General features: G+C 39.0%; 1 protein-coding gene across 5 annotated transcripts in view; it reads right to left on the bottom strand.

Moving 5' to 3' along the window:
* LOC129774693 (uncharacterized) overlaps positions 1-12,405 on the bottom strand; it is a 47,876-nt gene that overhangs the window by 33,669 nt on the left and 1,802 nt on the right. The window contains exon 1 of one of the 5 annotated variants that reach the window (XM_055778558.1): positions 2,449-2,586. The exons of 1 other annotated variant lie outside the window; for it this stretch is intronic. The gene's annotated coding sequence lies outside the window, so the exon portion shown is untranslated. 3 more of the 5 variants (XM_055778557.1, XM_055778559.1, XM_055778555.1) reach the window with 3 other exon arrangements.

Below are 12,405 nucleotides of genomic sequence, written 5' to 3'. Positions count from 1 at the left end.
GTGGAAACCGATAAAATCGTTGAAATCATCCAAGTAGACCGGCATGTGAGCACTCGCTCGATTGCCCAGGAACTGGGTATAGACCATAAAACCGTTTGGAACCATTTGCAGAAGATTGGATTCCATAAAATGCTGGATGTATGGGTGCCACACGAGTTGACGCAAAAAAATCTTTTAGACCGAATCAACGCCTGCGATGCACTGCTGAAACGGAACGAACTCGACCCATTTTTGAACAAGATGGTGACTGGTGATGAAAAGTGGATCATGTACGACAACCTAAAGCGAAAAAAGTCGTGGTCGAAGCGCGGTGAGCCGGCTCAAACTATCGCCAAGCCCAGATTGACGGCCAGGAAGGTTTTGCTACGTGTTTGGGGGGATTGGAAGAGAATCATCCACTATGAGCTGCTCAACTATGGCCAGACCCTCAACTCGGTTCTCTACTGTGAGCAGCTTGACCGTTTGAAGCAGGCGATTGACCAGAAGCGGCCAGAAATGATCGATAGGAATGGTGTTGTTTTCCACCAGGACAACGCTCGGCCCCACACATCTTTGATGACCCGCCAGAAGCTACGGGAGCTCGGATGGGATGTCATATTGCACCCACCGTGTAGTCCGGGCCTGGCTCCGAGTGATTATCATCTCTTCCGGTCCATGCAAAACGCTCTTAATGATAGTAAGTTGGCCTCAAAAGTGGCTTGCGAAAACTGACTGTCTGAGTTTTTTGCAAATAAGGAGGGGGGGGTTTATAAGGGGGGAATAATGAAGTTGCCTTCTAAATGATAACAAGTTTGCGAACAAAACGGCGCATATTTAACTTATATTGGATAATTTTAAGTATGTAAAATAAAGCGTAAAATTTCGATCAGAAATACGACATTTCTTTTTCCCCTACCCTATATAAATAGTCTCCATTGCAGTAAAGGTTGGACTTCCCAATTGGAAGAATTATCTTTCAAATGGAATCAAACTCATGACAATTTACACAGTTTATATGCATTTTATTTCTATTAACAGTTATATGTCTTCGTAAAAGAAACGTCCTGCATATAGTTTGAAAAACAGAGGGAATCGGATCGGCGGCTGATGAATTTGACGATTAATTTCTCTATGTTGGTCCATGAATTCAAAATCACCATTCTCGAAGCGTTGAAACTACTCAGTCAGCAGCTTCACCATATGTATTTTAGAGCATTCGTAAGTTTAACCATGAATTTATTCATATACAAAATTAAAGCCTTCCGTCAATGACAAAAATGTGGCTCGTCAACTCGAGAATAGCATCATGATGCAACACACAAATTAGATAATGTTTCTATGGGTTCAAGTTTATTGTATAGTATAGCAGTATTCTCTCTTCTAGAGGTGAAAGGAGGAAGCAAGGTTGTAAACCTGATGGAGCATACAGGAATGGTCCATCGAATGGTGATCCAATGTATTTTGATGATTGATCTTATCGAAGACAAGTTGATGTTCAACCCCAACTAGGTAAATTTAAAAGCTTGGCAGATAAAATCGAATATAATTATCACGGGCTATGGCTGCTATGCGTTTGATCATCTGGTAGTGGAATCACCTGATTTTGTAAAAAAAAGCAATTATACTAAACACAATTAACCAATCAAATCAGTTATCAATTCTCTATTCAAAATATTTTTCTTCAGGACAAGTTTCGCAAATTGAAACAGTTGCAGCGACGTAGATCAAATCTCTCGAATCTCGGCTCCTACTGCCTGCAGATGAGTAATGTATAGAAATATCTGTGCTCAGTAAAAAGTGCAAGACGAATTTCGTTTCACATCCCTATGACTCATTCAACAGAAGAGTACTCTGGTAGCAGTTGTTCTCCACCAATGTGTTATTTTTTGTTCAGTCACATCACTCCGCCGGCATTAAAACATCATTATAAATAGGAGGATTCATTCTGTCAAGTTCATCTTACCGACTCTCGGATATCGCAACGAGGTTAAACAGTCGTCCGATCGTTCCTGACACCGGGTGCGCAGCGGAAAAAAATAAACTTCTGGATCGTCACTTTTTATATTCTTATTCCATTAAAACAAGTTGTGATAGATTTATTGTCAGCGAAATTACGATTTTCAACAACACCAATCAAGAAGAGACTTAATTCACATCCGTTGTCCATGTCGATAGCGCACATCTTTTGTCATACCTTCACGTTCATATGAAGAAAAATAATCTTCTCTCAGCATACCATTCAAAGAAATTGCTATGAACAATTTCAAAACACTATAACTTTTTGTGATGTAACTTACGCATGGAACATAACAATGCAAGAGTCACGGTCTAGGCGCGAAGTTGTTTATGCAAATCTTGCCCATTTCCTTAACCGCGTTCTAGAGCGCGTGCTACAAATTTTCACACCCCGTTTTCGCTCACCTAAAATCAACCGAAGAATCACGTACAATAATAATTTTTAGTGCTCACCGGCGATAACCTCCAAAATCCCGAACCGAGTCGTTACCGTACATTTCGATGAGATGCGCGGAATTTCGAAACCGTTCGCTCAGCGGATTGAAAGTGTACTGAACGACCGGCACAAGCAAATATTGTGATTTTTCGAAGTTGGGTTTTATAAATATAGATATTTTAAAGAATCCACATATCCGTGCGAACACACTTGTGGTGGTAAGCTAGTTTTGTGACGAAAACGAGAAAGAAAAGTGACGAAGAAATCTTAACGACAAACACGGCTCACTCAACAAACTTCGAAAGTTGTCTCATGGAACGTCGAGCTTGATGAGTACTAATTTTAGTCTAATGAAATAATGCTGCATGGAACCCGGACAACTCGAGTATTTTATTCCGCGTGTTGAGAAGGATTGCATAGCGCTTACCGGACTAACTGATGATGGAGTGCAAAATATGAAAATGTTAGGACAAACTTTTTATGTCTCCTCTTTTTCGGTGGGTCCCATCACATCGAGTACAATCATCGTGTAGTTGAGCCATAACCTATAGGATTCATCAACACATAAATCGGGTTGGAGAATGATCCAGTTGAAACTCGGATCGAAGACTCCGATGATTGACATTCATATGATTGCATGCATGTAATCGGTATTGAAAAAAAAACATCCAAAACATACCGAAAATTGTTCAAATTTGATATATATATATATATATATATATATATATATATATATATATATATATATATATATATATATATATTAGGCTGTCAAAAAAGTTCTGCGGTTTTTTTTTTGAATTTTCATTTGTTCATAAAATTTGTTACAATCATCTGTTTTAAGTCAAATATGCGCCGTTTTGTTCGATGACTTGTTCCCAACGAGATGCCAACTTCATAATACCCCTGTTATAGAAGCTCGCTTCCTTATTATCGGCAAAAAACACGGATAGCCAATTTTCACAGTCCTCTTTTGTGGCTAACTTCTGACTACCTAGCTCGTTCGCCATGGACAAAAACAGGTGGTAGTCACTTGGTGCAAGGTCCGGACTATACGGCGGATGCAAAAGAACCTCCCATCCGAGCTCCCGGAGCTTCTGGCGCGTCACCAAAGAAGTGTGTGGCCTGGCGTTGTCCTGATGGAAGACAATGCGGCCTCTGTTTATCAAAGATAGCATCTTCTTCATGAGTGCTACCTTCAAGCGGTCCAGTTGTTGGCAGTAAAGGTCCGAATTGAGCGTTTGGCCATAGGGAAGCAGCTCATAATAGATTATTCCTTGACAATCCCACCAAACACACAGCAGAACCTTCTTATTCTTCTTGAATGGCGTTAACGTTCCCTTGTGGAACTTTTGCCGTCTCAACGTATGTATTAACTAGCGTCATTTATTAACACTTGGTTGAGATTTCTTAAGCCAAATAACACGCCTTAAATGTATTCCGAGGGGCAAGCTCTTGAATACGCGTGACCACAGTGCAAGTCGAAGAAAATTGCTTTGACGAAAAATCCCCCGGCCGGAACGGGAATCGAACCCGAACACCCGGCATGACAATGTGAGACGCTAACCACTCGGCCACGGGTGCACAGCAGAACCTTCCTGGCCGTTAATGAGGGCTTGGCCACCGTCTGAGCCGCTTCAGCGGGCTTCGACCACGACCGTTTGCGCTTCACGTTGTCGTAAGTGACCCACTTTTCATCGCCAGTCACCATCCGCTTCAGAAACGGGTCGATTTTGTTGCGATTCAGCAGCGATTCACATGCGTCGATACGGTCAAAGATGTTTTTTTGCGTTAACGTGTGTGGCACCCATACATCGAGCTTCTTTGTGAATCCAAGCTTCTTCAAATGGTTAATAACGGTTTGATGACTTATCCCCAGCTCTTGGCCGATGCTACGGCTGCTACTATGCCGGTCTTTCTCGGCTAATTCAGCGATTTTGTCGCAATTTTCGACGACAGGCCTTCCGGAGCGTGGCGCATCTTCGATGTCCTCTACACCAGAACGAAAACGTTGAAACCATCGTTGTGCGGTGGAAATGGAAACTGTATCGGGTCCATAAACTGCACAAATTTTATTGGCAGCTTGAGATGCATTTTTGCCTTTGTCATAGTAGTACTGTAAAATATGTCGGATTTTCTCTTTATTTTGCCCCATATTTGCGACACTATAACTCACGAACGACTTAACCAAACAAAACACTGTCAAGGACTATATTATAGCGCGCAAAATACCTTTCCAACAAGCTATAGTTCATACTGAGAAAATGTGATAACTTCGAATAAAAATGTTTTGAGGGTTTTTCGTCTGAAAAGTCGATTTTTAACAAAAAAAAATCGAGACGACAGTAAATCTCGACCTTCCATGCAATATGGCATCATCGAATTTTTTTTTCGAAACCACCATTTTCATGTATGGTGGTTTTTCGATTTTCAAAAAACTCAAACTTTGATCGCTTTGTGCTACTCTCCCTCCGATTGCGTTGAGGTTTTTCGAGGCCGATTGAGTTGAGGTTTTTCGAGGCGGTGAGCATTTTGTGTAGGGTATCTTTTTGAAATTTTAAGGTTGATTTTTTCCCATACATTCATTGGCACCTTGATATACAGTCATTCCATGCCAAACCGATATGGTGGTTCTCAGATTTTCGTCAAAAGTGGTAAGTTTGTTCTTCATCGCAAAAAATCAATTTTTCCAATTTTTCTCAAAAATGATTTTTTTCAAAAACTCATAACTCTTGAACCATTAAACCGATTTTGGTGATCGAGATATAAAATTGAATTCAATGAGCTAGCTTTTTATTAAAAAAATATTGAACTTGCAAAAATAAAGGATGTTATTCTCTTAATTCTTGATTGTAGTCGTTTTTATTGTTATCATGGCTTTGGACTATAGGGCGCTATATTTTAACATTTTTTTTTCTTGAAAGCTGAGAATTTTTTACATACTTTTTTCTTTGTTTTGAGTTATGATTTTTCAAAGTTAAACGATGATTCGAAAAAACAATTACTCCCCATTTTTACCACTGCAAAAGTTCATATCTTTTGAACTACTGGACCGATTCAGATAATCGACATATTAAATTGAAGCTTATGAGTTAGTTCTCTTTGAAAAATATTACTCTTGCGAAACATTGGGATTTTCGTTTCTGTAATTATTGATTGAGTCTGTTTTTTTATAGTTTTCTCGGTTAAAGATAGAGGGCACCATATTTTTCCATATTTTTTCTTGAAAGCTGAGAATTTTTTATATAATATATCTGGATATCAGAAATGCTATTTTTTCGTTTTTCAGTTATTATTTTACAAATTTAACATGTTTTAAGTCTTCGTTCTAAATTCCTACGTTACTAGACTAGACCTGTGCAACTAGAATCCAACCTTCCCGCAAGTGTGATATTTTTTCAAAGAAGATCAGCTTATTGGCTTAAATTTTATATATCGATCATCTAAACCGGTTCAGTAGTTCAAATGTTATGAATTTTTGCAAAAAGTCATTTTTGGATAAAGGGGGAAAATGATTTTTCGAACCACCGCTCAACTATGAAAAATCGTTTCTCAAAAACGAAAAAAAATAGCATCTCTAATATCGAGATTTGTTATGTAAAAAATCCTCAGCTTCCAAAAAAAAGTATACAAAAATATAGCACCCTCTAGTCCAAAGCCATGCAAACAATAAAAAACGACTACAATAAATAATAACGAAAATAAGTTTGTTTTGGTAGTTCAATATTTTTTATTAAAATTTTATTATTTATTATTGGCTTCAATTTGATACGTCGATCACCTAAATCGGTTCAGTGGTTTAAAAGTTATGAATTTTTGAAATCAGTCATTTTTGGGAAAAATTGGAAAAAATGATTTTTCGGATCACCGTAATGAAAATGGGCACAATAATAAAAAAAATGGGTCTAATGTTTTGCAATGAACAACAAAATTAACACTTTTGACGAAAATATATATACGAGGGCAGTCCCCGCTCGCTTTTACACACGGTCAAAACAAAACTACGATAAGGCGTCGTGCACAAATTACGTAACGCGAGAAGGGGGGGAAGGGGGTCGAGTTTGCGTTACTTACTGTGTATTAGAAATAGGAAATTGGGTTACGCAGGGGGAGAGGGGGTCCAAAATCTGGATTTTTAGCGTTACGTAATTTGTGCACGACGCCTAAGTAATCTCTCTTGCGAATACTGACACCATCGGGCGATGAGGCTGAGTACTTATCGGACCGCCCTCGTATACTGTATATAGCCATTCCATGTCAAACCGATATAGTGGTTCTCAGGTTTTCGTGAAAAGTGGTAGTTTTGTTCCTTATCGCAAATAGAGCCGCATTTTTATTGATCCATTATGGTTCTCATTTCAATCAAATCATCTTCCTCTTTTTACCAAAAATGATTTTTTTCAAAGATTCATAACTTTTGAAATACTAGATTCGGATGATCGAAATATCAAACTATAACCAATCTTTCCTAACTAAATATCACATCTGTTGAGAATTTGGATTTAGTTTTCGTAATTATTGATGGTATCTGTTTAAATAGTTGCCAAGACCGCGATTGTTTATATAGTTTTTTGAAAGCTGAGTATTTATACATAACATATCCAAAATTCAGAGAGGCGTTTTCTTTCGTTTTTGGGTTATGGTTTTACAAAGTTAACCGTTAAATCAAGTTCTCCAAAAAAAATATAACTTTTGATCTGCTGGACCGATTCATATGATCAATATATCAAATTGAAGAACCAGAAACGGAAACAGAACCGAAGCCGGAACCAAAAACGGAAACGGAAACACTTGACCGTTCAACGATCAACATGCAAACACAAACGCCCACACACATATTAAAAGCAAAAGGTCAATTTAGGACCACCCTGCCTTTTTTCAATTAATGGGCATGCCGTGTACTACAGGTAGAAGATAAATTCTATTTATATAGCTTGTTTTGAAGAGCAGACCATAAGCAATCAAAATTGTCTAGTAATTGTAAATTGTAAATTTTCGACATCTACAAGAATATTCAACTCATTTTTCGTACAGTTCATAAAACTAACTTCCTTCTTTGAAGCATTGAAAACACACAATGCAACCTAAACGCTAGAATGAAGGGAGCTGGAAAAGATAATTTTTCTTCCAACAACGATTAAATGAAAAAGATTCAAATATTTCCTCATATAGAATACGTATACGTATCAACGTTTATTCGTCGCTAGATGATCTTGATGATCATATTTCGGGCAACGCTAATTCAATTGTGATTATGGAACGTGAGCCTGAAAGATGACATTTTTGGTTAATTTCTTTGTAAACTAAACTTTGATAATTCATCAATCGTGCCAAAAGATATATAATTGAATTTCCGAAGAAATATGCTATGTGTCCTGAATATCGGGACTATCCTGTACCGCCGAATATACTAACGACCTGGTGTAAAATATCAAGGGAATGGTTGGATAAAAGAAATGAGACCGGATCTTGCATTTTTGGGAAGCTTATGCCCTCAGAAATGTTTTCCTAAAAGGATTTTTCTATATTTGATTTCGCTGGAAAGTTGAAGCCAAAAGTATGAGGTAACCTCAAGAGATACAGTATTGCTGTACGAATTTTTAAACGCGTTTTTCTCGAAACCATGTTCTTTCAGCTGGTGGTATCAATATCTCAGGATCTACTCGACCGATTTGGCTGAAATTTGTTATCAGTATGTAAAAATTATCTAAAGCGTCACATAGCAGTTTTTTGATATCTCATTTTTTCGATTTTTTTATGAGCTTCTAAACAGTGATTTTTTATGAAAAATAACTCATTTTCAACTAAAAAAGGCCGCCATTTGGCAATTTTTCGAATGTTCAAAAACCTCTATGTAACGCTTTAGGTATTGTCCTAAAATTTCAAAATATTCAATGGAATTCGTCCTGCGACACCTTGCTTTAGAACCGATATCACCAGTAAGGTACCGATTTTCAGACAACATCTGAGCATCTAGCTGTCAACAGCGTGTTAATCATTATTCGTGCATTTGGAAAAGACATTTTCAAATATACCTTAACCCCGATGCGTAACGCCGGTCCAGACAGGGGTCCTCCCTTAAAGAATAACACTCGGATGTAACCTCAAAATGGCAAAAGGAGCAACCGGAACGATAAGAGCTGAAGGTGACCGCAAATGCATGCTTTGCGACGACCGCTACAGCAAAGACAATATGGTCCAGTGCGACGTGTATGACTTCTGAGCCCGTTTTAGTTGGGCTGGTGTCACATCAACACCGTAAACAAGCTCCCGTAGATGTGTCCAAAGTGCACGTACATACTTCTAGTGTCTAAAGAAGCTACGAAACTCCTCCGAAAAAGCCAATTAGCGGGAAGAATAGTTCGAAGAGCGACAATGAACCCGATACGGGCAGAGGAAGAACGAGGAAGCCTAGTGGAACCGCTGGTGCAGTTGCATCAGGAGAAAAGCGAAAAAAACGACAGAACCAAAGGCTTGGGAAGAAGAAATACAGATTTTAATAAAAAAGAATAAAAAAAAGTGCCTTGATCGTCGTGGCAAAGGAAGAAGTACAAAACTCAGGTCTTCTCCAGAAACTACGATTCGATCCGGATCCGAAGGTGCTGTGAGAAAACGTGATGAAAACTAGGCGTACCCAGAAAAACAAGATGCAAGAAATCCGGCTTTTTAGAGCTCAGACTTTATCTCAAACCCGCATCTGCAAACCTCACTGTTATGCAGATGTCCCCAAAAAAGGTAATTGAGTGCAGGAATTTGGTCGAAATCACTACGAAGAAGAAGCTTAGGAGTACGCTATTGCTACAGTGCGCTTTAACCCCGTTTGGTCATCATGTAAAAACCTGCAGTGGTCTTGACACATCTAGGCTGTGCACTGCACAGTGTGCAAGAAGTAGGGTAAATAATCTTGGTTTGTCCAATTTAGGGTGTTTTCACGCAATATTCATAAGTGTTATAATCCAGAAAAGGCCGGGAAAAGTACCAAATAATCATCTGGTGATTGATAAAAAGTTAGCTCAAATGAGGGGTGCATTGACACGCATTGACACCATTGTTTTTTTTAATAATTTAAAACATGTGAATCCGTAAAAATATACTATACAATTACTGTAAATCATGAGAAAGACATTTTTATTCATAAGATTTGAAACATTTGAATACCAGATTTGACACAGGTGCGCTGAACTCGAACATTCAAAAAAGTGGACAAACCATGATCATATTTTCGACTGGACAAACCAAAATCATTTACATTATGGTAAGGAGATTCATGTCGCAATAAACTGCACATAGCAACCGAGGTGAATGCTATGGGCGAAAACGACCGTATGAAAAAGTGACCAGCGCTTTTAAGCTTACACTCAATTCGACAAGTTGGAAGTTCCACACCCAACAGTGCAGCGAGCCAAGAAGAGTGTCGAGTCCTACAAGAAGATCCGAATCCCAATGACAGGCAGGACGGCCAAACAACGGTTCATGAATCTGTATACGGAGCCCTCCACGAAGTTCGATTGCTTCGAGACGGGAAGTGATGGGTGACGAAATGTACAAGACAGGAGTTTTACACGGCGAAGAGAAGAGTAACGATGGCAGACACCTTCAATATCATAAAACTATCCAAGTTTGGTGGACCATTTGCACCTGCGACTGGAAAAGCGATATTTTTATAGCCACCGGCACTATAAACCAGGGCATATACGAATACAAGGAATACCTGAAGAAACAGCTGCTATCGTTTCGCAACAAATACGACAAATCCGTTTTGTTTTGGCCGTATTTTGCATTCTTACATTATGTAAAGAAAGACAATGGAATGGTATATAAAAAATAACATAATGGCTAAAGAAGCCGCTGCAGAAAACTTATTGGCACCCGAACGGTTATTCGTATTTGCCAAAATGGATACTTCTTCTTCTTCTTGGATGGCACTAACGTTCCCAGTTGAACTTTTGCCGTCTCAACGTAGATATTACCTGCGTCATTTTTGATAGTAGTATTTAGTTGAGATTTCTATCCCGAAAAACACGCCTTGGTGTATTCTGGAGTGGCAAGCTCTAGAATACGCGTGACCACAGTGCAAGTCGGAAGAATTTTTTCGGACGAAAAATCTCCCGGACAGAACGGGTATCGAACCCGAACCCCAGGCATGATAATGTGTGACGATCACGACTCGGCCACGGGAGCATGGATGCTTAAAATTCTTTTTTTTCTTTGATAAAATTGATTAAACTACTAAAAAATGAATGATTTCTTGAAACAAACCACATATTTTTCTCCGACCGAATTTTGATCGTTCTACCCTTCAAGGGAAATTCAGATCGTTTTGCATGTTACTGAAGCTTAGAAAAAAATACCTTAGCAAGAAATTTAAAAAAAAATCCTTTTATTTAACGAAGTTATAACCATTTTAGTGATGCGATATCTAATCTAGTACGGTCTTCACGCAATACTTCAAAATCGTTTTTCTCGAAACTGCTTTTTCCAAACTGGCGTACGCATAATGTCAAGTTCTACTGAGCCGATCTATTCCAAATTCGGTGTGAATGAATCTTTATACCGCTTTCTACCACATGAACCAATAAAAAATCATGATTTATCAATTTTACTAATTTAAAAAAATTAATTGTTCACTGATTCAGAATCTTTTCCTTTTTTTTGTTTCAGATATCCAGAAGGCCTGGAATCGTGTACGCCATGGCACAACTTTTTCCCCCCTTACTTCACCAGATTGTAACTATTTTAATTTTGAATAAAATAATGGAGGAGATAATGGATAGTAAAAATATTCTTTGTTTTTTTTTTTGTTCAGAGCTTGAAAAAACGTCAAAAATTGTTGACACTACCTTAGAACACTCACTCAACGGGAGATAGTTTATCAACGATTATGGAGCCCAAACCAGATCGATCTCACTCACTACCATGCAGCAGAGCACATGCTGTGTGAACAAAAAGTAACGTTGCAATCATTGCAGAACCGTATCGAGTTTCTCCCGATGATGCTAACTGGGTTGTGGAAAGGTCAGGGTTGGCTGCAATACAAATTACGAATATGCACTCCAATCTAGAAGCAGTATCCAAGTCATACGACGGCTTTGTGATCACAGATATCAATGGCATCTTCATTTTCAGTGCCTAAACATCGCCAAGATGATGACTGTCGGTACGGCAAAGATTGCTGATCGGAAGACAGTTGTCTTCGAAAGGGATTTCATTGTCTAGGCTGTAGCGTGGAGAAGTATATAGGAAGCTATGACTATGCTAGATTGAAGAGTCCGTGACGTCACCTTCTAAGGTTCCTCAATGACGGAAAACATGAGTTGGATAGTGTGTGAGGAGTATACCAAAAGTGGCCACCAGGCGATCCGAAATACTAAGACCGACAAGAAGTCCAGAGCGGATTGGTCGAAGAACTTCGTGGATGCACGTGCAGCCCATGAACATGAACATGAACGCATATAAGGTAACCAAATCTTCAACTATCGCTTGCAATGCTACAATGCCTAGAAGGAATGTGGAAAGAACAATTAGCAGTGTCCGCGCTAGCTGTCTTAGCCCAAAAAGCGCGTCCAGAGTTCTAGAAGTACTGGAGACAGGAGTATGAAGGGCTCTTTCGTGCGGCAAGAGCCGCTGTGAAGAACGAAACAAAAATTATTTAGTTTGCTACAAAGATGTGTGCGAAAAATTGAAAGCGCATTGCATGATATCCCCAAAACAGCTTTGAAAGTGGCGATCCAAGCGTTCAAGGATTAATTTCGAACGGCGATGCAAGAATGCCTGGACGCAGACCACTTCCATGGCAAGTGACCATCCATGCGGTGATATAGATGGAGATGACGGAGTTTCACAAGACTCCATCCTTGTGCCAACGCTATAACCTCTAAGCGCAGACAAAATACAAAATAGAGTGAGAACAGAGTCATTAGTTTTTGGGCAAAATACTTATAGTACAAGACCATGGACATTATCCACATAGATTT

Source organism: Toxorhynchites rutilus, chromosome 3 (genome assembly GCF_029784135.1).
Source record: "Toxorhynchites rutilus septentrionalis strain SRP chromosome 3, ASM2978413v1, whole genome shotgun sequence".
In the NCBI taxonomy this organism is placed as follows: Eukaryota; Metazoa; Arthropoda; class Insecta; order Diptera; family Culicidae; genus Toxorhynchites; species Toxorhynchites rutilus.
This window is presented reverse-complemented; position numbering and strand designations above follow the sequence as displayed.